Raw genomic sequence first — 24,483 nt, 5'->3', positions numbered from 1 at the left:
TTTCTTTTTTTGTTTTTTGATTTTTGGTTTTTTTGTTTTGTTTTTTGTGGACCAGGCTGACCTCAAACTCAGAAATCTACCTGCTTCTGTCTCCCAAGTGCTAGGATTAAAGGTGTGTGCCACCACTGCCCGGTGAAGCCCCACTTTCAAGTCCACTCTGCTATAGAAAGGAGAGAGAGGCTTGGATCCACAGGCATCTTAGTCCAAAAGGCACATTCTCAGCTTGTGGGCAGAACTACCTACTGTTTCTCCACCCAACTCCAGCCACTACTGGAAGGTTGGAAATGGCTAGGAAATTTAAAGAATGGGAAGACACAACAGGGACCTAGTGGCCAGGCCCCAAGAATGTTAAAGGCCCCACAGTACCATTTAAATATCTGTAAAAAGGAAGTTATATACTGTACAGCAGTGATGCTCCATGAAGGGATATTCTCTATAGCTCTGCCAGGAGAGATCCCATAACCAGCTCACAGTTCCAAGGGACATGGGTTCCCTGAGAGGAGAGCTGGCAATACCTAGTGTCTGCAGGGCACTGAGGGAGTGCATGGGAAGGCCCTGGTAGCTGTGCTGGGAGAAGGGCTGGCTGGGCCAGTTGGTACATACTGGTTTTTTTTCTTCTTGTCTTTTTCTTCTTTTTTTCCTCTGGGGTCTCATGTGTCCCATGTTGGCCTTGAACTCACAGTCAAGGATGACTGACCCTGAACTTCTGATTGTCCTACTTCTACTTCTCAAGTACTGGGATTATAGACATATACTACCATGTCTTGTTCATAGAGTGATGGCAAGCAAACCCAGGGCTGTGTGTGTGTGTGTGTGTGTGTGTGTGTGTGTGTGTGTGCTCGTTTGTGTGTGTTCAGAGACAAGCACTCTACCAACTGAGTTATATCCACAGCCCTTGAGTCTTTAAACGTTTTCCTCTATTTATAGGAAGGAAGCAGTATAGTGTGTAGAAAGGGTCTTTGTCAGAGGCTAAAAGCATTGACTTGACACACTGAACAAACCAGGAAACTAACTAGCCTGTTCTCACTGAACTTTGATATTGAAAAGGTCTCCACTCCAGCACAATCCTGGTCCTTTATAGGGCTGTGGTCAGGGTAAGGTGGACCACCAGAGAGAAAACACATAGTTCAAAAAGTAAAAGAGGAGGAGGAGGAGGAAAAGGAAGAGGAGGAAGAAGAGAAGGAGGAGCAGGAAGAGGAGCAGGAGTAGGAGGAAAACACTATAGGAAAACAACTGTCAACAAAGCTCTTCTCATTTTAGTCTTGAGATTGCGCTACAAAGGGCATGTGAAAGATTCTCCGAGCAGCCCAGTACACGGCCTGCCACCACCTGCCCCTTCTGCTCACCCACTGAGACTTAGCTCTGACAGCCTCTTGCCCAAATGGCCAGTGTGAAAAATGAGCTCAGGAAACAGCAGCTGTGCCTCCCCTCAGTCATAACTCCTGTGTCCTAGAGAAAGATGTGAGGCGGGGCGAGGGAATAAAACAGCTTGATGGGGTCACCTGCCGGTCAGGCCTGCAGGAGGGGAAGGGTTAATAGCTCCTTTAGTTCAAATGTCAAGATGGAATTAATCTATATTAATGCCAAACAGACTCTGTATGCAATGACAGGAGACTCATCAAGGGGCAGATGTTTGTTTCTGCAAGTCAATGATTTTAGCCATCAGCCTGGCCCCTGCCTCTTGATATCTCATGACCTGTGGTCCTAATTCTGCAATGCCACATGGTTAAGACCAACATCCCCAAACTATCTGCTGAGATCTGGGCTGCTTTTCTGGGTCTGTCTTATAAGCCTCTGTCTACTCAAACACAAAGCTAGGTCCTTCCTTTCTTCCTGTAGACAACAGAGAAACAAGCTGGTTATGTTGGCATATTCCTTTATCCCAGAACTCAGAAGGCAGAAGCAGGCAGATCTCTGTGAGCCTGGGGCTAGCCTGGTCTACAGAGTGGGTTTAAGCTTGGTCTACATAGTGACTTCCAGGCCAGCGAAAGCAGCATAGGGCAACCTCCCGGGAAGATTCTACAGAAGGGGGGAGGGGTGAAGAGGGGTGAACAGTCTAGTCTGTCTGTCTATCTCACGTGCACACATACACATACACAAACAAACACACACACACACACACTCTTATTTTCTTAGGACACCATTTCACCTCTGGATTTTGCATTTCCACAAAGCTGTCAATCTTAATATGAGAATGCTGTTGTGAGGACTAAATTAGATCTGTCAAGTAAATGGCAGGTACACTGCATGTGCCTATTTCAATTAGAACTCTATCAGATACAAATTGGTTTACACAGGAGGAATGTGGAGAGTGGCCAATCAAGTCTGGCAATGGGTCAAAGATTGATTGGGACTTGGGGGTGTTCCATGACATCCTCAAGGGCTTGGCCCTCTACTGAACATTCGTTGACTTCTATGTCCCCCTCTCTTCATGACCACATAATAGCAGACGCTACTTCAGGTCTGACTTTTTCCTTTCTTCTTTCCTTTCCTTCTCCTTCTTTAAAAATTATTTATGTGTGTATTTTATGTGTATGAGTGCTCTGTCTATCTACATGTATGCCTGCATGATAGACGAGGGTATCAGATCCAATGGTTGTGAGCCACCATGTGGTTGCTGGAATTGAATTCAGGACCTCTGGAAGTGCAGCCAGTGTCCTTACATGCTAAGCCATCTCCCTAACTCTTCCTTTTCTATTTTTTAAAGACAGGGTCGCTCTATGTAGCTCTGGAAGACCTAGAACTCACTATGTAGATATTCTGGTTTCAAACTCACATTAAATGGATGAGCTACCACACCTGACTCAGGTCTCATCTCTACCCTCTGCATCATCCAGAGTCTAGGTCCTAAATGAGGAGGAGACCCCATGGGGGGGTCACATCACCAAATATGGGAGTTACAAAAGAACTAGCAGTGGTAGAAGGTTTCTGAATGTAAAACAACTCACATAATTAATAATTCAAATTCAAACCAGGCAATGATGGCACACACCTTTAATTCCAGCACTCAAGAGGCAGAGGCAGGTAGATCTCTGAGTTAAAGGCCAGCCTGGTCTATAGAGCAAGTTCTCGGACAGCCAGGGCTATACAGAGAAACCCTTCTCAAAATAATAATAATAATAATAATAATAATTCAAATATATGACAAATCCATGATGTTTCTGGATATACTTGCTCATGATGCATTATAGAACTTCACTGCCAGCTTGGTCTACATAGTAAGTTCCAGGCCAGACAGGGCTACCTAGAGGGAGCCTGTCTTAAACAAACAAACAAACAAACAAACAAGAAACAACTTAGAAAAAATGCTGATTCAATGGCTGACTTGAATTTCATTTAAGTGAATTTTGGTCTAGTGAACCATGGTATTGGCATGCCAGTGAGGTATGAGAAATGAAAGAATTCACTAAAACAGAAAAACACAGAAGTAGCCTGTTTATACGGTGGCATGGTTTGCAGAGGCAGACTCTGCAGAGATGGTTTGAGTGCTGCTTTTATGGGGCGGCAAGATTGAAGAGGCAGATAACATAGTCTATCTGTTGACGTTCCCAAGTCAGTGTCTCAGCCCATTAGGTCTTACTGTGTGGGACACCTGTGTAGGGCTCAGATCTAGATGATTAAATGGACATTTCTGAAGTAGAAACTTGAGAGTTCTTTGGAAAGTTAGTTGGATGGTGTTTTGCTGGGGCAAACACATGAAGAAACGTCTCGTTAAAGTGGACACAGGTAAAAAGGCTAAGGCAGACTCATGAAGGAAATGTTTCACTAAAGCAGACCCAAGAGAGAAGATGTTCTGCTAAAGCAAGCACGTGAAAGGACATGTGATAAAAGATTCTTTGCTGGGCTGAAGAGATGGCTAAGCAGTTATGAGTACTGGATGCTCCTCCAGAGGTCCTGAGTTCAAGTCCCAGCAACCACATGGTGGCTCACAACCATCTGTAATGGGATCCGATGCCCTCTTCAGGTGTGCACTCATGAATGAATGAATGACTAAATAAATAAATAGTAAACAAACAAACAAAAAAAGATTCTTTGCTACCACCACCAATGTATTGGTCTGCTTTACATTGCATAATTGAGCTGCATTTGTTGGGACTCCATAGAGAAAAATGCACTAAAAAACTTCTTGTGATATGCTGCAGTTTCTTGCTACTTCTGTGGACTAGGGCTGATTGGATGTATGTTCTGAGGCAAGACCTGAGCACGTGGAGGACAGGTGATATTTGGAGGGTATAAATAGGACTCAGTGGAGTGAGTGACAGAGACAGAGCTTGGCTTGCTGGCACAGCTAGCTGGGCAACACTTGTGGGTCTTGAATCTTTGTTGATTTTCACTTCCCTGAGAGAGGCACAGTGGAGAACTTCTCCTGGTGTTCCTGCTGGTCCCTCCTGCTGACTCAAGCCAAGGCTGAGGCCTGGCTGTCTCTGCTAAGTCATGTCACCACTGTTGCTAACCCGACTCTACTAAACTCAACTGCTAGTGTATCTGTGAAGTGTTTGTGAGTGGAGCAAGTTGCTGCTTTTAACCTGTGAGCTGAACTGCCAATATCCAGACAACACAGATGGGAGTTGCTCCAAAGAACCTTTCTAAACAGGTCCACTTCTCACATACCCTTTCTTCTCCACTGCCTCTGGCGGATGGTGGGCTACAAGGGAGGTTAAAGCATTTAAGATCATTAAATTAATCATCAAAAATAAGGTTTGAAAAAATTAAAGTTACACATTTCACTATTTTGTAAAGGAATAGGTTTTAATTTATTTTCTTTCTTTTTTTTTTTTTTTTAAAGATTTATTTATTTTATGTGAGCATACTGTTGCTCTCTTCAGACATTCAGACACACCAGAAAAAGGCATCAGATCCCATTACAGATGGTTGTGAGCCACCATGTGATTGCTGGGAATTGAACTCAGGACCTCTGGAAGAGCAGTCAAGGTGCTCTTACCCACTGAGCCATCTCTCCAGCAGGTTTTAATTTCTTACATTTATTTATTTAGTGTGTATTTGTGTGTGTGTGCAAACGTGCTCATGGGTACATGCCACAAAATTCCTGTGAGGTCAAAGGACAACTTGTGGGAGTAGGTTCTCCTTCTACAATCTCCTACCTAGAGATTATCACTCAGGTCATCACGCTTAAAGGCAAACACCTTTTCCCACAGAATGACTTGGGAGCCTAGACTTTTTTTTTTTTTTTTTTGAGATATGGTTTCTCTGTGTAGCCCTGGCTGTCCTGGAACTCACTCTGTAGACCAGGCTGGCCTTGAACTCAGAAATCCGCCTGCCTCTGCCTCCCAAGTGCTGGGATTAAAGGTGTGAGTCACCACTGCCTGGCTAGACATACTTTTTATTGTATGGGTTGTCCCTTCTTCGAACAGTTTATCTGTGTAAGACAACATGGGCCAGTAGAGGTCAAACTCTAGAATAAGTAGAGTCTGTCTATTCATTAACATATGAAATTCTCTACAGTAGCAATGTGATGCCTGAAGACAGACCATTGCAAAGGTTGGTCAAGGCGACGATGTCTTCTGGATCTTGCTGAGAGAGGACAATCACCTTACTCTGAGCCCTTCCTGCATCTGCCCCAGAAGAGTGTCAACAATTACAACAGAGTTTCCACTTTCTGTAATGGGAATAAACATATTTATGCCATTTTGTGCTGCAGATTTATATAAAGTGCTGTTCTCGGCTTTGCAGATTACAGAATCAATCTATCACTCAACTCCAAAAGTCATCAAACATGTTCTCCATCTTGCAGCATCAGCCACAATTTAATTCCTTGTGTGAGAATAAATAAGCATGCCCTCCTCATGCGAGGTGACTTTGCTTTCCTCTCTTATAGCTGCTAAATTATCTTTATACTAAGTATTTGTTTTAAAATAAGGTTATTTATGATTTATTATCACTAAATGTTTGACTTAATATACCTACAAACCCATGTTGCTTAGAAATCCCCCTGGTGAAGGCTGGAGAGATGGCTCAGTGGTTAAGAGCACTGGTTGCTCTTCCAGAGGTCCTGAGTTCAATTCCCAGCACCCATATGATAGCTCACACTGTCTATAACTCCAGTTTCAGGGATCTGACACCCTTGCACAGACACATGTACAGTCAAAACATCAATGCACATAAGAGAAAAATAATGAAAACTTCCTCTGTTACAAAGGGGCCCAGTTGGGAAAAGAGTTTGAATCAAAATAGAAAAAAAATGAAAAAAGAAAAAGAAAACTTTTATTTTCTTTAACTATTAAATGAACATTCTAATTTTGGCTCTGATAGAATAATTCAGACTTTACATGTGATCGTTAGGATTGGGAGTATGCTGTGCTCTGATTGGCTTAGGTATAGATTATAATGGGGACATGGGGACATTCATGTATCCTGAGGTACCCTAACTTCCAGACTCATCCATGTGGACTCTTGTCTTCATACATGTTCTCTAAAACCTAGTTGTGCTGCAGACATTCAGGAGATGGTGAGACAACACCATTAAGTGAAGCTTATAGAATCTAAAGAGAGAATGTCTGTGTGTGTCTATGTGTGTGTGTCTATGTGTGTGTGCATGCGCGTCCACTTTCATTTTCTGAGGCGTTGTGCAGTTAATGGTGATTTCCTAATGAAAGCCAGCAAGCTGCTTTCGTCTTCCAGCAGCATCCGTGAAAGCCTTGGTAGTACCTTTGCTAGGCAAGACGTCGCATTAGAAGGCTGCCTCGTGTTGGCTTGACCCTGCTCCCTTCAGCCAGAGAGCATGAGAATTAAAATTCCAATTTCATTTTTAGTCATTGAGTCCAAAAGGAAAAATAAATTTATCTTAAAATGGCATTTTTTAAATGGAAATTAAAAGGAAATTGAGATTTAAAAGGGCATGACTTTTTCTTTTTAATCTAACAGGTGGGGCGGAGTCCCAGTCTCCCGTTCTGAGGGATATTTTCTCTAGCCAGCACAGAGACCCTGGAAAATTGAAGGTGTAGAATCCAGGGCAGCAGAGCCACAGTATTGAGCCCCAAACAAGGACACTTGCTCTGCCTGCCATAGGATTGAGGTGCAGAGTGCCCGCACCACACTTCAGATCCCTCCTCTCTGCCAGGCTTAGCACCCAGTGTCAGATACTAAGAGCTGCAGTGAGCATCAAACACTGTTCAGCCTCACTGTCCTGCTTCTCCATGGACAGCATTGAAGGAGACATCTGAGCAAGGGTGCCTGAGGACCCTCAAGCAAACAAGGTATGTCTGGGATTCTGACTCATCTTTCTGGTCATTTCCTGGATCGCTCCTTAGGCACACCATGTTCAAACACAATCTTATCACCTTTCTCAAGGCCACTTTAAGCACCTTTCCTATTCCAGTCCCTGGACTTCAGAACAAGCTGTTAGGGCATAATTCTATACCATTCTCCTCACCAACTATGGCCACTGTTTATGTGACTGCTGGATGTACCACACAACCTCTACAAAAACTCTGGGTGTCCTCTCTCCCACCCTTCCCTAGCCCTTAACACATGGCTTGCACCTTGGGGGTCTCAACTCCTCTAGACTTCTCTCTATGGTATCTCCAGCTCTGTGCTAGCACACATATTACTTCTTGAGTCTTCAGTCATTCCCCACAGCTGGCAGAAAGGTCTGCATTCTTCAGTAGGCATCTAAGCACAGTTCTTCCCATATCCGACTCATGAGCAGCACCCATCCAGCAGATGACCCTGTGTCTGATTTTGCTTGTATGCCTTTGGACACTGGGCCTACCTGCCTTCCTCCTCCTTCCTCCTGAGGCCCTGAGGTGAGGGTGGGGGGTGACTGTTTCTCCTTACTCCCTGTGCCCCTTGTGGTGACTATTTCAGAATATCATCTGTTTTCTCCACAGCAAGGAAGGCATTGTCTGTCTATGAGTGAAATACTAAACAGTTATCAGTACTGACACTGGTGAGCTTAGATACATACAGAATTCCACTCAGGCCTCAGCTAAGAAAGTTAGCTGTACCCCACTTCACAGACAGGAATCCAAGGCTCAGAAAGATGTGTGAGATGGCTGTATCTTTGGTAGGACTGCATTGAATCTACCCCCCTATCTCCAGTACAAGCCAGTTTCTAGGAAGGGAGAACCCCCCCCTCGCCACCCCCCAACCCCTGCCCGGAAACACATCTGTTACCAGTTTTATTTAAAGGGCCCTTGAGTTTCAAAGCAGCTGGCAGGACACACTCCCGTGATCACTAATTCATATTTGTCCTCCCTCTCAAGCCCTGGCCTCGAAGGCCCACCATGAATCAGGGCCCCAGGCCCATGGCTGAGCAGGTCTGCATAATTTGCTGAATGTCACCAAGCCCATCTGTCATTTCCTCAGCTTCCCAAATGCCATCCCTGGAGTACCCAGGAGGCTCCAAGCCATATGGCCAAGGAGCCCCGCTGTGAAACCCCATTACTGCTCTCAGATAATTAGCTTTAAAGCAAGCAAAGTAATTAGGAAGGGGCTGTGGGAAGCATCCGCAGGAAGGGCAAGACTCTGAACTTCCCTGCGCCCTCCCCAGTGAGACCTCATGTCTACAAATGCCTGCCTCCCTTCTGGCCCAAGGCCCCGCTGCTGCAGGGAGGCAGAGGGATGCTCAGGGAGACAGCTTTACTCCCACATGCAGATAATTGTAACAGGACCGTATTTTGAGGTATCAACGCTTTTTTCTGCTTCTGTCCTCTTTTTTTTCCTCCTAAGAAGGGGCAGCTTAATTCACTGATACGGACTGGGTGGGAGGTGACAGAGCAGAGTCAGGGAGCTATAAACAGGGTGCAGTCCTGACTATAGGATGGTGTATCAAAAATGACCCTATACTCTCCATGGGGTAACAACGATGAAGGAAAAGATGGCAGCCTCAATAGCAAGCTGGGTAGAGAGATAAAGGTATCCTGCACCCTATAGCTCCTGACTTTGTATAAGACCACGGACTTGAGGTCTTCCTGACTACCCAGGAAGGAAATATAAAAGCTGTGTTTGAGGTCAAGGGTGAGGACCAGGGAGACTGCTTAGCAGGTATGGGTACTGGTGCAAGCATGAGGACCTAAAACCAAACTCCAGAACCCAAGTAAAATGCTGGGCATGACCATGCACGCTCCTGGAAACATAGCGCTGGGGTAGAGAGGCAGAGACAGGAAGATTGCTGGGGCTTGCTGCCTATCCAACCTTGCTCTGGATTCTGTAAGAGATGCTGTCTGAGGGAAATAAGACACGGAGCAGGTAGAACAGGACATGCAGTGTCCTTGATATCCTCTAAGAGTACACACACACACACACATATACACACAGTATTTATAAAAAGATAAAGAGAGGGGGAATATATTCTATGGATGTGTGGTGAGGTGTGGGGGAAAGGGGTGCCTCCGAGGGCCCATGCTGAGGCATCCCTTCCCCCTGAGGGACCATCCACAGGATGGTATAGTATAGAGTTTATTCAGGGCATGGAGAAGGGAGTCAAGGGGGTAGTAGAGGCAGAGAAAGGCAGAGAGAGAGAGAGAGAGAGAGAGAGAGAGAGAGAGAGAGAGAGAGAGAGAGAGAGAGAGAGAGAGAAGAGAAGAGAAGAGAAGTAGAGGCTGGCCATGGCCATGAGCATGTGGAGAGAGGAGAAAGGAGAATGGGGAGAGAGTGGGAGCAAGAAGTCAAGAGCAAGAGAGGAGCAAGAGAGAGAGAGGAGGGGGCAAGAGAGGATCAAGAGAGAGAGAGAGAGGAGGGGGCAGCAGCCCCTTTTATAGTGAGTCAAGCATACAGGACTGTTGCCAGGTAACTATGAGGCAAAGCATACCTGGCTGTTGCCAGGTAGCTGTGGGGCAGAGCTTAGACAAAATGCTAACAATACACACACACACACACACACACACACACACACACACACACACACACACACAGCAGTGGTGCATCCAAGTTCTGGGCTTGTATTATTTCAGGGCCTCATTGAATTTAGTGTGGGATGGGGGAGGGCATCATTTTGTATCTACTCTTTCTGGCCCCCCAGCTGCCCACAGAAGAAGATATTACTGACTTACTTCAAAGGTGGTCAGAGGCCATGATGAGGCCGTTGAGAAAACAAACAGGTACATGGACTCTGAGGCTGAGCTGTGGTTAGGCCAAGGACCCACATCTTCCCTGAACGCTGGCAGGTTCAGAGCTGGTTGGAGTGGACACAGGCACAGAGCCTCCTTGTGTTGCTGGAGCAATACAAGTATCCCCAGTGGAAGAACTTTTTATACTAAAGATGTCTATCCTGCTGGTCCCAAGAGCCTGTCCCTGATTGGAATCCTGTGACAGCCTTGGTGGCCCAATATGCATTCAGGCAGGCAGAAGAGACTTTAGAGGCCTGTTCTTCAGCGGGTGTAAGGAAGCCCGAGGCAAGGTATTAGAGCGCAAAGAGCAGGGAGGAGCAAGCTGCCTCCGTTGGAGCACAGGACCCCATTCAATGTATCCTCTGAATGGGCTACCCACTCAGGACCCTGAACTAGAGAGACAGAGCTCTGGAGGTGAGCTGTAAGGTGCCACCAATGCAGACAGGCTTTTTTTTTGTTTTTGTTTTTGTTTTTTTGAGACAGGGTTTCTCTGTGTAGCCCTGGCTGTCCTGGAACTCACTTTGTAGACCAGGCTGGCCTCGAACTCAGAAATCCGCCTGCCTCTGCCTCCCGAGTGCTGGGATTAAAGGCGTGCGCCACCACGCCCGGCGCAGACAGGCTTTTAAAGTGGTTAACATAACCTGAAAAACAGGGAGCCACGTATTTGGCTAATTGAACAGTGATAAAACTCACTAGAGATATTTTTCTGTAATTCAGATGGAACGGAACCAATTCAGAGAATATATCCAACCCGAGAGCAAAAGGACGGAACTGGAACAGAGACCCCCAGTGCTGCTTTCTTGGCGGTCCAGAGGACACACCGATGTCTCATACAATGCCATCCAACATCCCTGCATCTCTTCTAAGTACTGCTGTCCCCAAGCCCAGTCCTTCCACTAGTGTCCAGGAAACTCAACACCCTGCCCTGACTTCCTGAGCTTGCTCCACCCTCTCCTTGAGAACACCAGGAGAACACTCTCTTTCAGACCTGCTCAAGTCCTCCCTGCCATCTTTTAGTTCCCTCGAATGTACTGGCTTGGCCTTCTCAGCTTCTGCTCTGCCCCATTTTACTACATGATAATGTCTAGGAGGACAAGAACCACAAACAAGGGACCCTCCTTTTGCTGACAGTGAGGAGAGGCCATGGCAAATGTTTGCGTTTCTTTGTTGCAATGTCTGTTTACACAGCGCTGCAGAGCCCTGGTCCTAGAAAGATCACAGAACCCATTGTCCATGAGGCTGGGCAAGTGGTATCCAAAAGGCTCTGCAATTGATCTTAGACAAAAGGTTAAGGCCCGACTAGGTACTTGTGCCCTATCACTCAGCCACCCACCCTGCTCTCTGAACCCCTCCATCCCCCAGACCACACTGGCCACAGATGCTCAGAGAAGCCAGGAGGCTCTCCCGTGAGCAGGTCGGCCACATTTAACTTAGAGAGACAAGCCAGGGAGTTAATGTGGGTCAGGCAGGTCTGGCCTTAAGTGGTACCCAAAGTTTTACCTAACTGCAGGCATCTAACCCCAAGGCAGTACACTTCTACTACTATACAGGGGTCAGGAAGAGGGTTGAAGGTCTGCTCAGCCCACATCTCCTGCTTTAAGAGAGAGATGTTGAAGCCCAGGGATAATCAGAATCCTTCATGATATCTCACAGCCTCTGACAGGAGCTCCAGGAAGCCAGGTCTCCTCAGGTCTAGTGTCTTTTCTGTAAACTCAGGAATGGAGGAGGGCAGATGGGCTGTGTTGTGGAAATGAATGAAATTGAAAATTGAATTGAATGAATTGAAAATGCAAATTCTGGGTCCTCTATGGTTATTTGCATTTTAAATGAAACACAAACATCAAAACATCATTTTGACTCAGGCAAAGCCACAGAGACAAGGTTCTGGGGCAAGATGGGGGGGGGGGGGGGCAGTGTAGAACATCAATGGAGTCTACACTGACATGATTAAATAGTAACTTTTACGGGTATTTTACAACAGTTAAAAAACAAAACAACTTTCTTGAGCTGCCCATAGTGGTGCACACTTGAGAGACTGAAGCAGGAGAATCTCCAGTTTGAGGTCAGTTTAGGCACACAGTAAGTCAGTCCTTAGGTGTTCTAGGCTGTCAGGTAAGATCCTAGTTCAAAACCAACCAGCCAATCAACAAACCAACCAACCCTTCCTGACTAAAACACGATCCCCCAAGCCCCAAGTAAGAGGAGGAAAACTCAGTTTGGTTTGCCTTGTCCTTTCTCCTTCCCGCCCTCACCAGACCTATCCTGGAGCTCCAGGTCTAAGGCAGGAACCCCACCGATACACATGACACACAATAAACCAAATGTGCAAGAAACACAAAGCAAAAAGCCTCAAAGTTTCCAAGAGAGGGGAGGGAGCACAGAGCAAACTCCTGGTTGGTGGCAATAGTTTGTAAGCTGGGTGCCCCTGGATGCAAAGCCATTGTCACAGTTCCAGGGGGCTGGAGTAGGGGGGTCTGGGGTGGTGGGAGTGGGGTGGGGGTGGGAGTGGGGGTGGGGTTCTGAAGCTCACCTACATTTCCCAATCACACCCCTCCCCGCTTTCTTTTCCTACCTCTGTTCTCTGCTTGGGGGAGAGCATTCCTCCAACCTTTTGCTGTCCCCCATTTCTGCCCAGCCTTGATATTCTTAGTCCTTTTAGAAGAACACTGGCCCAGAAAGCTTCGCAAGCATTCACCTGCTTTCTCTAAAGGTTTTACCACCAGGCAATTTTCCCACCTGTTTAGTCTTCTTTAAGTGGTAAAATTCTTTTTTTTTTTTTTTTTCTTTTTGCTTTTAGATGCAGAGATGGAGTTTCTTTTTCATTGCCCTGACTACACTTCCCACCATGCCTGTAATTGTATTCTGTCCTCTGAAGTATCTGGTGAGATGCTGGCAGTGCTGGGGTGCGGGGTAGAAACCTCTGTCCACCTTCCATGCCCCATTTCTCTTGTAGGTGTTAGGTATGTGGTAGGAGGTGTGGTTTAAACATGGAGCGACGCAGAGAGCCAGATAGAAAAGCCAGCACAAGCTGCCAGGGCTTGTCCTCCATGGAGTATTCCTGCCATCAATCAGCTGTGCCTTTCTCCTTCCCACTCCTTCTTCCTCCAAAGCTCTGCTGTTGCACCTGTGGCTGGTGCCTCTCAGGTTATCCAGAGCTCTCAAGGAAGGGGTCAGGTCTAACTTCTCTTGGCTTCTTCACATAGTGTGGACCACACTGGCACACTCACCTGTCTGTGCCCCATCCTCCCGTGGACCACACTGGCACACTGAGTTGTCTGTGCTCCACCCTCCCACAGGACACAGCCTGATCTCATGGCAGCTTTCTGTTGCTAGTTGCTGGTCACAACCTGAGAGTCTCCCCTCTCTGAGCCTGCTTTTCTGGCTGTGTGATGGAGCTAGTGGACTCAGTAAACTCTAGTTCCCTTTAGAGTTTGTGGTCATAAAACTGTCCTTGGTGTCACTCAGGTGGCCATTCCCATCTGGGGTCAATTGAGGAGGTCTGGGTGGGTGAGTGGCCCTCAGAGGCTGACCACTCCTTGTCTCTTAGCTGGCTCGACTGCACCACCACTCATAGCTCTTCCATTCATGCTCCAGGATGTGAAATCCTCCAGGGACCCTAGAAGCCTGCCAGGAACCAGAACCAGTGACCTGGTTGCTAATGACAGCCCCCGGCTGAGCACGGGGAAGCTTTTACAACAGTCCACAGGAAGCACCTCCTTGGAACTCACTCTCTGCAACTCCATCTGGGGAGAGGCCTGACCTCTGTAGTTACATTAGCCATTAGCTCTGGCGACCTGGACCTGGGCAATGCTGGGTGGGTAAAGTTGGGTAACCAACTCCCCTAAAGAGACTGTGGTTAGCTCTGCCAAGTTCTGGGAACTTGACCCCAGTGGGCATTTCTCCCTGAAAGTGAGAGATCTACAAATTTGGGAAGTGGGTGAGACTCAGAAATGAGAAGGAACTTTCTGGGGCCTTTGCAGGGACAGGGATTCTTATCTCAGTTCCAGTAGGTACCCATGCCTGAGCCTATAGCACTAATTCGGGCAATTCGGGGCTGAACCCTTTGTCTGCCTAGGGGTGATGTTTCAACAGGAGCAAACAGGCAACCCCGAAGATCCTCTTGAAGGGACAGAGCAGTCATGCCTCTGGCTAGAGGGTAAAAAACATGGGGTTCTGGAAGGATTCTAGGCATCACCTTTCTGCCTTCCTGTCTGTTCCATCCCAGCTGAAGGGCCATCCCACTTAGGGCCTCTGTCAAATAAGCATTCACACAGTTTCTTCCTCACTCGGAAAGCCATGGCTCAAGAACACCATCTTTTTCTTAAATGTATGCATTCCTTCACAACTTCATATATATATATACTTTGTTCATACTCCCCCTTGGGACTCCTTCCCCCTCCTATCGAATCACTCCTTCCAATAACCCCTCACCTATTTTCGTGATTTTTCTTTCTTATTTATTTCTCTTATAAGTATTTTTAGATTTGAGGTTTATTTTATATGTATGGATGTTAGTTGCATATGTGTGTGCAACATGCTGTACCTGCAAAGGTCAAGTCAGGATGTCGGATTCCTAACACTGGAGGTACTGATGGTTGTGAGTCATCATATGGGTGCTGGGAACTGAACTTAGGTTCTACAGGAACAGCAAGCACTCTTAACCCCTGAGCCATCTTTCCAGCCCTGCCCTTATTTCTTTACCACCCCGCCCAGTGGCCCACTGGATTTACTTAGGGTTCTTGCATGTGTGTAGATGGGGTGTTACTTAAACAACTCACCAGTGGCTACACCATTGAAGGAAAGTGACTCCCCCATCAGACTGCCTCTGTCTCCTTAGGGAAGAATGGGGCTTTATGAGATGTTCTCCCACCAATGATGTAATGTTGTTGTAAAGAATATAATAACTATTATGTTGTATTATGACCCAGCCCCCCCCAATAGTGCTATGGATTTATTTAATCAGCTTTAGCAAGAATACTGGACAGTTCCCCCTAAACTCTTTCTCTATGCTAGATTGGCCATTTCCCAGTTGTGCTTCAAGATGCTCACTGTTCGAGTCTCACTTGGGTTTTCTCTGCTCCATCAGTCTGTCCTTGGGGAGAACTTCTCCAGCCACACGCTCCTGGTCCATCCTGTCTAATGGAGAACTCCTATTCTCTCTGTCTTCTTTCTTCTCTTCCTCACTCCCCTCTCTACCTGCAGACACCCTCCCCTCTATTTCCCCCAGTAATTGGCTGCTGTAGGCACTTTTATTTAATCAATAGCTTTAAATTGGGGAGCAAGGTTTACACAACTAAGGAGTGGGAAAAAAAAAAAAAAAAAAAGAAGGACATGAGTGTTCCTAGGTATGGTGGAGAAGATTTATTGCAGATAAAATGGAGAGCATACATAGCCAGAGGTGGGGACATCTGGGGAGTCCAGAGTGAACAGGACCCCGAATCATGTGAGGTGACAGGTGACAGGAGAGGGGAGAGCCAGGAGACCAGAAGACCAGGAGACCAGGAGACCAAGAGGCCAGGAGGGTAGAGGGTGGAAAAACACCAGGTAAACAAATGGCTAGATTATATAAGGGTAGCCCAGTCCCTGGAGAAGTTTAGGATAGGGGGCGGGGCATGCCAGCCATACCCTGTAATAGGTAAGGACTGAGGGATGCTGGGAGAACCTGGCATCCAGGTCCATGTTGGCATGTTAAATAGGTAGCTCAGCCATTTGCCTTGGGGTTGAGACATAACAGTTTCCCTACTTCCTCTGGGAGGACTAGCTGGAAGGGATGGAGGACCTTGACATGTCAGTCAGTACAATGGGAATAATGGTATGCAAGCCTGACAGCACCCATCCATCACAGCTCAGGGAAGACTGTCACCAACGTCAAAATCTGAGATTCAGAACCCGGGAAAGAAAGCAAGTAAGAGAGTCAGGGAAACAAAATAAAGAGGAAGAATCAAGAATAAGGAAATGTAGGTGCTTAAAAGTTTATAATTCTTGGTTGAGGCAGGAAGAGTTTTAAAAAATGTTTCAGAGTCAGGAAGCGTATTTACCTAGTGTTCATGAAACTTTAGGTTCAATCCTTGGCACCCCAGGGACAGAGCTAGGAGACTCCAGTCACAGGCCCTAAACTTCCCACTTAAAAGTAATGGCTCTGCTGTCTTCCTGCCACAGCCTTCCCTACGCTATCCCAACAACAGACTCGAGCTTTTGCTCCCAGCTGTGACTGAATTCTCCCACCTTCTGGACCCTGGAAGTCCCCCAGAAGTCCTGCTCCAGGCTCCCTTGGTTGCTTCTGTATCTGGGTTTCTCTGCCTTCCTGCCTGTCTCCTTCACTTCGGGCTCCCTCTCCCTCCTCTCCTTTTTCTAAGCTGCCTGTCTTTCTTTCTGTCCCACTTTGCCTAGTGTTCCTCCATTCCCCTCTGCCGCTTTGTTATATCTCTACCTGTCCTCTGTCACCGTTCTGAGGATCTGTGTCCTGAACACCGTGCCCATGGTCTGTTTGTCAGCCTCTCTCACCTCATTTCCGGACTTTTTTTTCTCCCTAACAGACTCTGACAGGCTGCAGAAATGTGAGTGCCTGTGCTGCAGGGTCACCCACACCCACTCCTCTAGTGAGCACTAACACCACTCGACACCGGTTGTCTAGATTGTCAATGTGCTGCCGACAGAGGCCAGGTGCCAGGCACAGAGCTCCCTGAGCTGGACCACAAAGAGAGCCCAGTATACCACAGGGCAGTGCCCTAGGAGCCAGAGTCATGGCTCTTCAGGCTTACGGCTCCAACCTTCCAAGCCTTGTTTCTGGGAAGCCAGATTGAATTAGCTGCTGAACCCATCTGGGCAGCTCTTGGCCTAATACCTTTTGGCAGCTCATACCTCAATGCCAACCCCAGCCCCCTGGCCTCAGGGCCAGAAATCCAATTTTCCAGAGCTTAATTGAGCCCTGGACTCCCTAGGGCATTGGCCCTTAGGCCCTCCTGTTCAGCCAGCAGCAGATTTCCTGGTGATTAGCAGAGGAGGGAGAAAACGGCAGGAGCCAAGTTAATTTCAATTACCCTCATTTTCTCCCTGGAGCAGCCCGGCTAAGTGCATCTTTGTGTCAGCTGCTTTAGACGCTGATAAGTATTAAGTATTTGGAGCCCTGGGTGCCCCAGACACCTTCATTTATCTGCTGGTTCCGGGAGAGTGCACTGTGCCTCCCCGCCACCTGTTGGCTCTCTGTTTATCCTTATTTTACAAACCCCATGGAAGCAGGCTAGGATGTGATCCGGTGCCTGGTGGGGGTGGGGTGGGGGTGGGTTACAGAGGAGGGGGGAGCATGCCATAGTCATTCCTTCAGACAATTGTGGATTGAAAAAAAAAAAAGATACAAAAACTCAACAAGTGGTTTGTACTTCTTCAAGGTTAGTTACAATGTGGACTTAGAAAGCTTGTCGGTAAAATGTATGCACTCTGTTGCCTTAGATTCTCTGGGTCTGGAAAGAAATTAGAAAAATGGGACTGGAAAAGAAAATGACTTTTTCATTCATTCACTCATTCGTTCATTCATTTATTCTCTCTCTCTTTCTTTCCCTCTTTCTTTTACAGTCTGACCAAGTTGGAGAAAGACTCCAGACTCTCTTCACCTTTCTACGCCAGTGCTCCAGCTTTACAGAAGGATGAAATAAGACCAGAGACATAGCTCAGTGGGTAGAGGCATTTGCTAAGAAGTCTGATGACCTGAGTTTAGTCTCCACATGGTGGAAGGAAAGAACATTCCTGCATGTTGTCCCTGTCCCTCCACACACTGCTCTCCACATGTGTACACATACATGTGCAGCAAGAAAATAAGTAAATAAACATAATTTTTAGAAAAGATGAAATATGCACATTTTAACTGTGGAAGACCAACCCCAACTTGAGAAGTCACAGAGAGCTTTCTTAAGAGCAGCTGAAGACAGAGAAAGAATTCTATAGTAAGATGGGACTCTAGGAGTGTTTCATTAATAGATGTCCTTCTACATTCAAGGAAACAATGAAGGTGGAGTATAAGGGTTCCTCCCCCCTAACAAATGCTTTGAACTAACCAGGAATAAAAGGAATGAAAGGGCACTCCACTCAGTGGCCAGCATGGGCCAAGGCTGGGAGGCTGCTAAGAAAGTATGGCTCACTGAGAAACTACAAAGAAGCACAGGCAGGGGCCAGTTCACCAAAGGCCTCTAATGTCATGCTAAGGATAGCAGAGCTGTCCCATCTGGCTCTAAAGGTCAGCTGAAGAGTTCTCGCAGGGAAGCACTGAGCTTAGACCTGTGTATCTGGAAGTCCACTGTGGCAGTGTGCGCAGGAAGGAATCTGGAGGTGGCAGGATCAAGGCAGCCCTGGGCAGGAAAGTGAAGCCGATGAGCAGCAACTGGGTGAATCAGAGATGCTGGTGGCAAAGGGAGCATGGTGAGTTCCTCAGTGAGGAGCAGGAGAGCAGGCTCAGAAACCTCACCTGGTGAGGTATGGGATGGCGATCCCATGCCTGCGGTTAGTGGACAAGTGGTGAGGCTTCGTGGCAAGCAGGATTCAAGCCAAATAGTAGACCAGTGAAAAGTGGGAAGGAGATAAAGATCTTAGGGGCAAACAAACCCTAGGGAGCAGAAGCCCAGAAACTGCACAGGAAGCCTGGAGGTGCTGGCCTATGGCCAGGTGGCTGCCAGGGAGTTTCTAGGGTCCAGGGCAGAGGTATCAAGCAGCTAGGTGTGAAGGTATACACCTGCAATCCCCGCCCTGGGGAGGCTGAAGGAGAATAGCAAGCTTGAGGCCAGCCTGGGCAGCTTCAGGAGACATTATCAAAAAGTAAAATAAAATAATAGAAACCAAAGCATGTCCCTATGGAAACAGGACATGTTTGCTGTTCCTTCTAGACACCAAGAGGACAGGTGACATCCTAGAAACCACCCTTTTCTGGTCTTAGGAGACACATTCTACTCTCCTGGAAAACTGACCTCCTTGCCTCCCTACACACAAGGGTGGGGGGTGCCACTAAGAGGCTCAAGGTAGAGAAAACTGGGTTACGGCTCATTAGCAGAAATAACAGCTATTCCTGTTCTCAAACTTGACTGGAGGACTGAAGCAACCTTGGAGAGCTGCAGGAGCCATGGCTGGATGTGAGGTTCCACATCTGGGAGCTCTGCAATGGAGACATATTGCTCCTCACTGGCCGTGTGCCTGATTATCTCGATAGGAACCATCTTTAGAAATGAGACCTCCGGTGCCAGCAGATAGAAGGTTCCAGGGCGTTGGCCCCACAGAACAGTAATAAAGTAGGAGCAGGATGAGTCTCTCCGATTCAAATCCTTCCGTCTCCGGATGCCCTTCCTAGAGTATCTTGTTGGTCTCTGCCAGCTTGGAAGATAAAAATTCATATCTTATGAGTCTAGTTGCATTTAAAAAAAATCACTGATACATTTACAAATAGTTCATATGCTTACTGGTCATTTGTACTTACGTTGTACCACACATCCACGCTGGGTGCCCTGTTCTAATGTCTTTTTCCTACTGATTCCTGCTGCCGTGAATCCTGAGTCTAATACTGTTGCATTCTCCCAATTTATTATGAGTCTATTGTACATTTCATGTAAAATATTTTCAGTCACATTTTCAAATCCTTTCTCCATAATGTCTGATTTTTTTTTTGTTAAACTGGAATTTGATAGTGGTTTTATAAATATAAAACTCTATCTAAATCCTTTTGTCTGATTGTTTTTAGTTCCTTGAGACAGGCTCCTTGCTATATAGCCCAGGCTGGTCCTAACACTAATCTTCCTCCTTCAGCTGGCTTACTTTAGTCTATTTATCTTTTTAGTATCATTTTTTTCATATATAGTTCTTTATCCTGTTTCAAAATTATGTTAATAGGTGTCTTGGAGAAAAATTAAATCCTGTCTTTTTTCACATTTATCCATTTTCTACCCATTTTTAAAATTTCATTTTCTTGCATTAAAAATTCATTTTCTTACATTGTGTGGTGGTGGGAGTGACATGTGCATGCCATGACACTAGCGAGTGGAGGTTCAGAGAATCTATAGTAGGACTCAGTTCTATCATTCCACCACGAGGATCCTTGGTATCAAGTTCAGGCTACAAGGAAAGTGACTTGACCTGCTGATCCATCTTGTCATACCCTATTCTCTGCCCCCCTCCCCCGTGTGTGTCTGTGTGTATGTGTATATGTGTGTGTGTGTGTGTATGTGTGTATGTGTGTGTGCTGTAGGCTATAGGCTATAAGCTGGTGGATGTTGTTTTCCTCCATTGTTCTCCATATTATATTTTGGGTCTCTGTGATGGTTTGTATATCCTTGGACCAGGGAGTGGCACCATCTGAAGGTGTGGCCTTGTTGGAATAGGTGTGACCTGGTTGGAATGGGTGTGTCACTGTGGGTGTGGGCATAAGATCCTCACCCTAGTTGCCTGGAAGTCAGTCTTCCACTAGCAGCCTTTGGATGAAGACATAGAACTCTCAGCTCCTCCTGTACCATGCCTGCCTGGATACTGCCATTCTCCCACCTTGAAGATAATGGACTGAACCTCTGAACCTCTGAACCTCTGAACCTGTAAGCCAGCCCCAATTAAATATTGTTTTTTTTATAAGACTTGTCTTGGTCATAGTGTCTGTTCACAGCAGTAAAACCCTAACTAATACAGTCTCTGACTGTTCTGGTTTGCTTTCTGTTGCTGTGAAAAACACCATGAGCAAAAAAAAAAGCATCTTGGGAAAGAAAGGGTTTGTTGCACATTACAACCTGTCCTATCACAGAGGGAATTCCAGGCAGAAATCTAGAGGCAGGAGCCATAGGGAACTCTGCTTACGGGCTTCCTCTCTGGCACATGCTCAGCTACTCTTCTGTATCTCAGGCCCTCCTACCCAAGGCTGTGCCACCCATGTTGGGCCAGACCACAGGCCAATGTGATCAAGGCAACTCTACAACTGAGGTTCCTTCTTCCCAGATGATCTAGGTTCTGTCAAGTTGGCAGGGGCAAGCTGGTGAGGGGCAGGGGCATGTGGCAAGCAGCTGCTTCTTCTGCAGCCCCCCCCCCGAAAAAAACCCCAGAAAATTGGCGGCAGGGAGCAGGACTGAGGGAAAGAGAGAGAGAGAGAGAGCGAGCAAGAGAGAGCTTGTTCAACTGCCATCTGGGGTCTTTATTAGGTACCCAACCCTCAAGGGACAAGAGCACAGGGTCTCTGATGTTTCCTTTGCACTGTCGGTAGGGAGCAGTGTTGAGAAAGGTTACTGAAGACAACTGACTAGGGTATAGAGAGACAAAGAGGAGCTGTGCTCATAGAGAATAGCACAGCACAGGCCCAGTCCCTTCCTGTTATCTCCGACCCTCTTCCACTCTGAGCCTCTATTAGATAGGACCCAGGAGCTTGTTAGAATTTAGACACCTGGCTCTCGCCCTGGTGTCAGAATCTACCCTGTAATCATTCTTCAAGTGGTGCGTTGCTCCTCTGAAGGAGGAAGGGAGAGGCCAGAACACAAGGCACTTGGGCTAGGTGCATCCAACTGCTCAGCCAGAGACCAAGCCCTCCTCTAGCTCCCTTCTTCTGGAGGCCCTGGCCTCAGGGGCAGAATCTCTAGGGTTCTGAACAGCTGACCAATGAATGTTTCCATCAGACTCTGGATTCAGTTAGAGTCTGCTTGCTTTCTGCAGAAACAGCTCTGTGAAGTATCTGCGATAAGCCTGTGGTCAATGTGATGGTGCAGTCTGGCATGTGTCTCTTAATGAAGGCAGGGTTGGTTTAAACGTCAAATGATAAGAACTATGCCCAGCCCACTATGTAATCTTGCTGGGAAGGCAGAGGTGAGGGCCATCAAAGGCCTGGAGAAAGCCACACTCACTATGGTAGGAAGGACTCTTTTTAACTATTATAACACAAGGTTTTCCCGTGGTATTAGGATAGTATATCAGTTGAGAACCAGGAACCACTAACTAACCAATCCATTCAGTATATATTAACTGACCTCAGACAAGGAACCCTTGTTACTTTCTAGCTTCTTGAGATGGATGTAACAAAGTTCCACAAAGTAACCGAAAGAAAAAGAAAAGTACCCAAAGGCACATGCCTTTAACCCCAGCATCCAGGAGGCAGAGGCAAGCAGGTCTCTGTGAGTTCAAGGCCAGCCAGGGATGCACAGAGAGACCCATGGGAGACTGCCAGTGAGTGTCACATCCAGATTAATGATGTTAGTGGTCCAGGAAGGATCCTGTGACACTTTGTTTGGAGGATTTTAGTGGCCCAGGACAGGACTCACAAAGAAAGGCTTTTTAGACGCCTCCTCCAATCTTTTGACTTTCTAAAGAGCATTAATAGCTTCACTCAATCTTGACTTGCCCTGGCACACAAGAAGAAGCACTTAAGAACTGTTAGTTGGAAAGGAAATAAATTGAAACCTGTACTTAGTTGTCGCAACTGCTGTGATAAAGTAATGGAGTCACTGGCCAGGGGCCAAGACAGTTGGGTTTGTACCCCAAAACTGACACTTCCTAGTTAGCTGGTCTCTGATCCCCCAGTTTCCTCAACCATAAGAGAGAACTGGCATTCCATCTGTGTGGCTGTTTTGTTCTGGTTTATGTGACCTGTCCCCAACAGACTCACCAACTGAGTGTTTAGTCCCCAGGTGGCTGTACTACTGGGGACCACTACTACTGTGGAAAGTTGAGGAGGGGGGAGTCCAGTTGGAGGTTAGAGACCCCAGAAGGGAAGCCCTGGGGAATTGTGCCTGGTTCCCACTTGCTTGCTTTCTCTCTGTTTCCCAGCTGCCATAAGGCAAGTAGCCCCCTCCTCTACACACACCTCTATGGTGTTCTCTCTCAACAAGGCTCAGGCAGTGGCACCAAAGACTGTGGGTTACACCTGTGGAGCTGAGCCACCTCTGCCCTGAGCTGTGCTCCTGGATGTTTTGGTCACACCACACAGTAGTACTAAAATTGCTCTCTTCTGCCCTCCTATTCTCCCCTCTCCCTCCTCCTCCTGCCCTCCTCCTCCTGCTGTCCTCCTGCCATCCTCCTTTCCTCCCTCCCTCCCCCTCCCTCGCCTATTTTCCTTCTCTGTGACCTTCCTCTGAATGTTATTTATACTCCACAGCTTAGCTGAGGCACCGATCGATGTTCAGGTATAAAGAAAAGGTAGTTATTGAGGCTAGGCTGTGGTGGCACACACCTTTAATCCCAGCCAGGGAGGCAGAAACAGGTGGATCTCTGTGGTGGTGAGGCCAGTCAGGGGCTACCTAGTGAGATTTTTGTCTCAAAAAAGAGATAGCCATTGAAAGAAGCATAGTGTGGTTTATATACCACCGTCACCCCCAGAACCATTTAAGCCTTCCTAGTCACCCAGCGTTCCAGAGTAAAGCAACCTACTCGGCCTTAGAGTCTCTTCTGAAACTTTATCAAAACCACTCCAGCACTATGGGAACACATGGAACATTCAACCCTCCTTACAAGGGCTGACTTCCCTCAAAACTTAATGGGACGAGAAGTCACAATCTCCACTTACCCATGTGCACTTGCTGAATCCTTTCCCTTCTTCCACAAGGAACTGTGCATCTGGTGGTGGAGGTCTCACAACAATCAAAAGATGTGCTGAGTTTGAAAGTCTGTGGGAGGAACATGCAGAGAGCTTAGAAATGATGTCTAGTCTCCAGTATGCAGAAAATGTGTGTATGTGTGTGTGTGTAAATGTATGTGTATGCATATATGTGCATGCATGCATGTGCAAATGTGTATATATGTTTGTGTGTGTTCTCTATTCCTCCTCACCATTTAAAAATGTTTTATCACATTTTTTTTCCTGGGTGCCTGTGTGTATGTACGTAGGCACATATCAGGGACAGCTTTCAGGAATTGTTCTCTCCTTCCATTGTGTGGGCTCTGGAGCCAAAACTCGGATGGTCAGGAATGGCAGCAGACATCTTTATCTTGAGTCATCTCATTGACTCTCTACCTTACTTTTTGAGACAAAGTCTCTCACTGAACTTGAAGCTCCACCATCAGCCCCACTAGCTGGCCAGCAAGCACCAATGCCTTTCCTGTGGGGACACAGGGAGACGCTGAGCCCAGATTTCTATATTAGATGGGTACTAGGCAGCTGAACTCAGATTCACACACTTGTGTAACACATACATTACCCACTAAGCCATCTCCCCAGTTGCAATTATCCACTTGTACTCATGAGTGGTGTGTGTGTGTGTGTGTGGGGGGGGTGGTTTTCAAGACAAGGTTTCTCTGTGTAGCCCTGGCTGTCCTGGAACTCACTCTATAGACCAGGCTGGTCTCAAACTCAGAGATCCACCTGCCTCTACCTCCTGAGTGCTAAGATTAAAGGTGTGACTCACCACTACCAGACATAATTATCCTCTTTTTATAGATGGAAAAACCAAGGCTTGGAAACGCCAGGAAACCTACCTCC

At 46.9% G+C, this 24,483-nt stretch overlaps 1 protein-coding gene across 1 annotated transcript in view; it reads right to left on the bottom strand.

Moving 5' to 3' along the window:
* The window catches only part of Ube2q2 (ubiquitin conjugating enzyme E2 Q2), a 138,304-nt gene extending 114,640 nt beyond the window's left edge, over nt 1–23,664 (bottom strand). The window contains exon 1 of the mRNA XM_029481085.2: nt 23,572–23,664. The gene's annotated coding sequence lies outside the window, so the exon portion shown is untranslated. The remainder of the gene's footprint in view (nt 1–23,571) is intronic.
* Nucleotides 23,665–24,483: the final 819 nt, after the last annotated feature.

The sequence above is a fragment of the Mus caroli genome, unplaced genomic scaffold (assembly GCF_978045245.1).
Source record: "Mus caroli unplaced genomic scaffold, Mus_caroli_1 scaffold_11, whole genome shotgun sequence".
Classification (NCBI taxonomy): domain Eukaryota; kingdom Metazoa; phylum Chordata; class Mammalia; order Rodentia; family Muridae; genus Mus; species Mus caroli.
The sequence above is the reverse complement of the archived record's forward strand: the minus strand, read 5'-3'. Positions and strand labels throughout refer to the sequence as shown.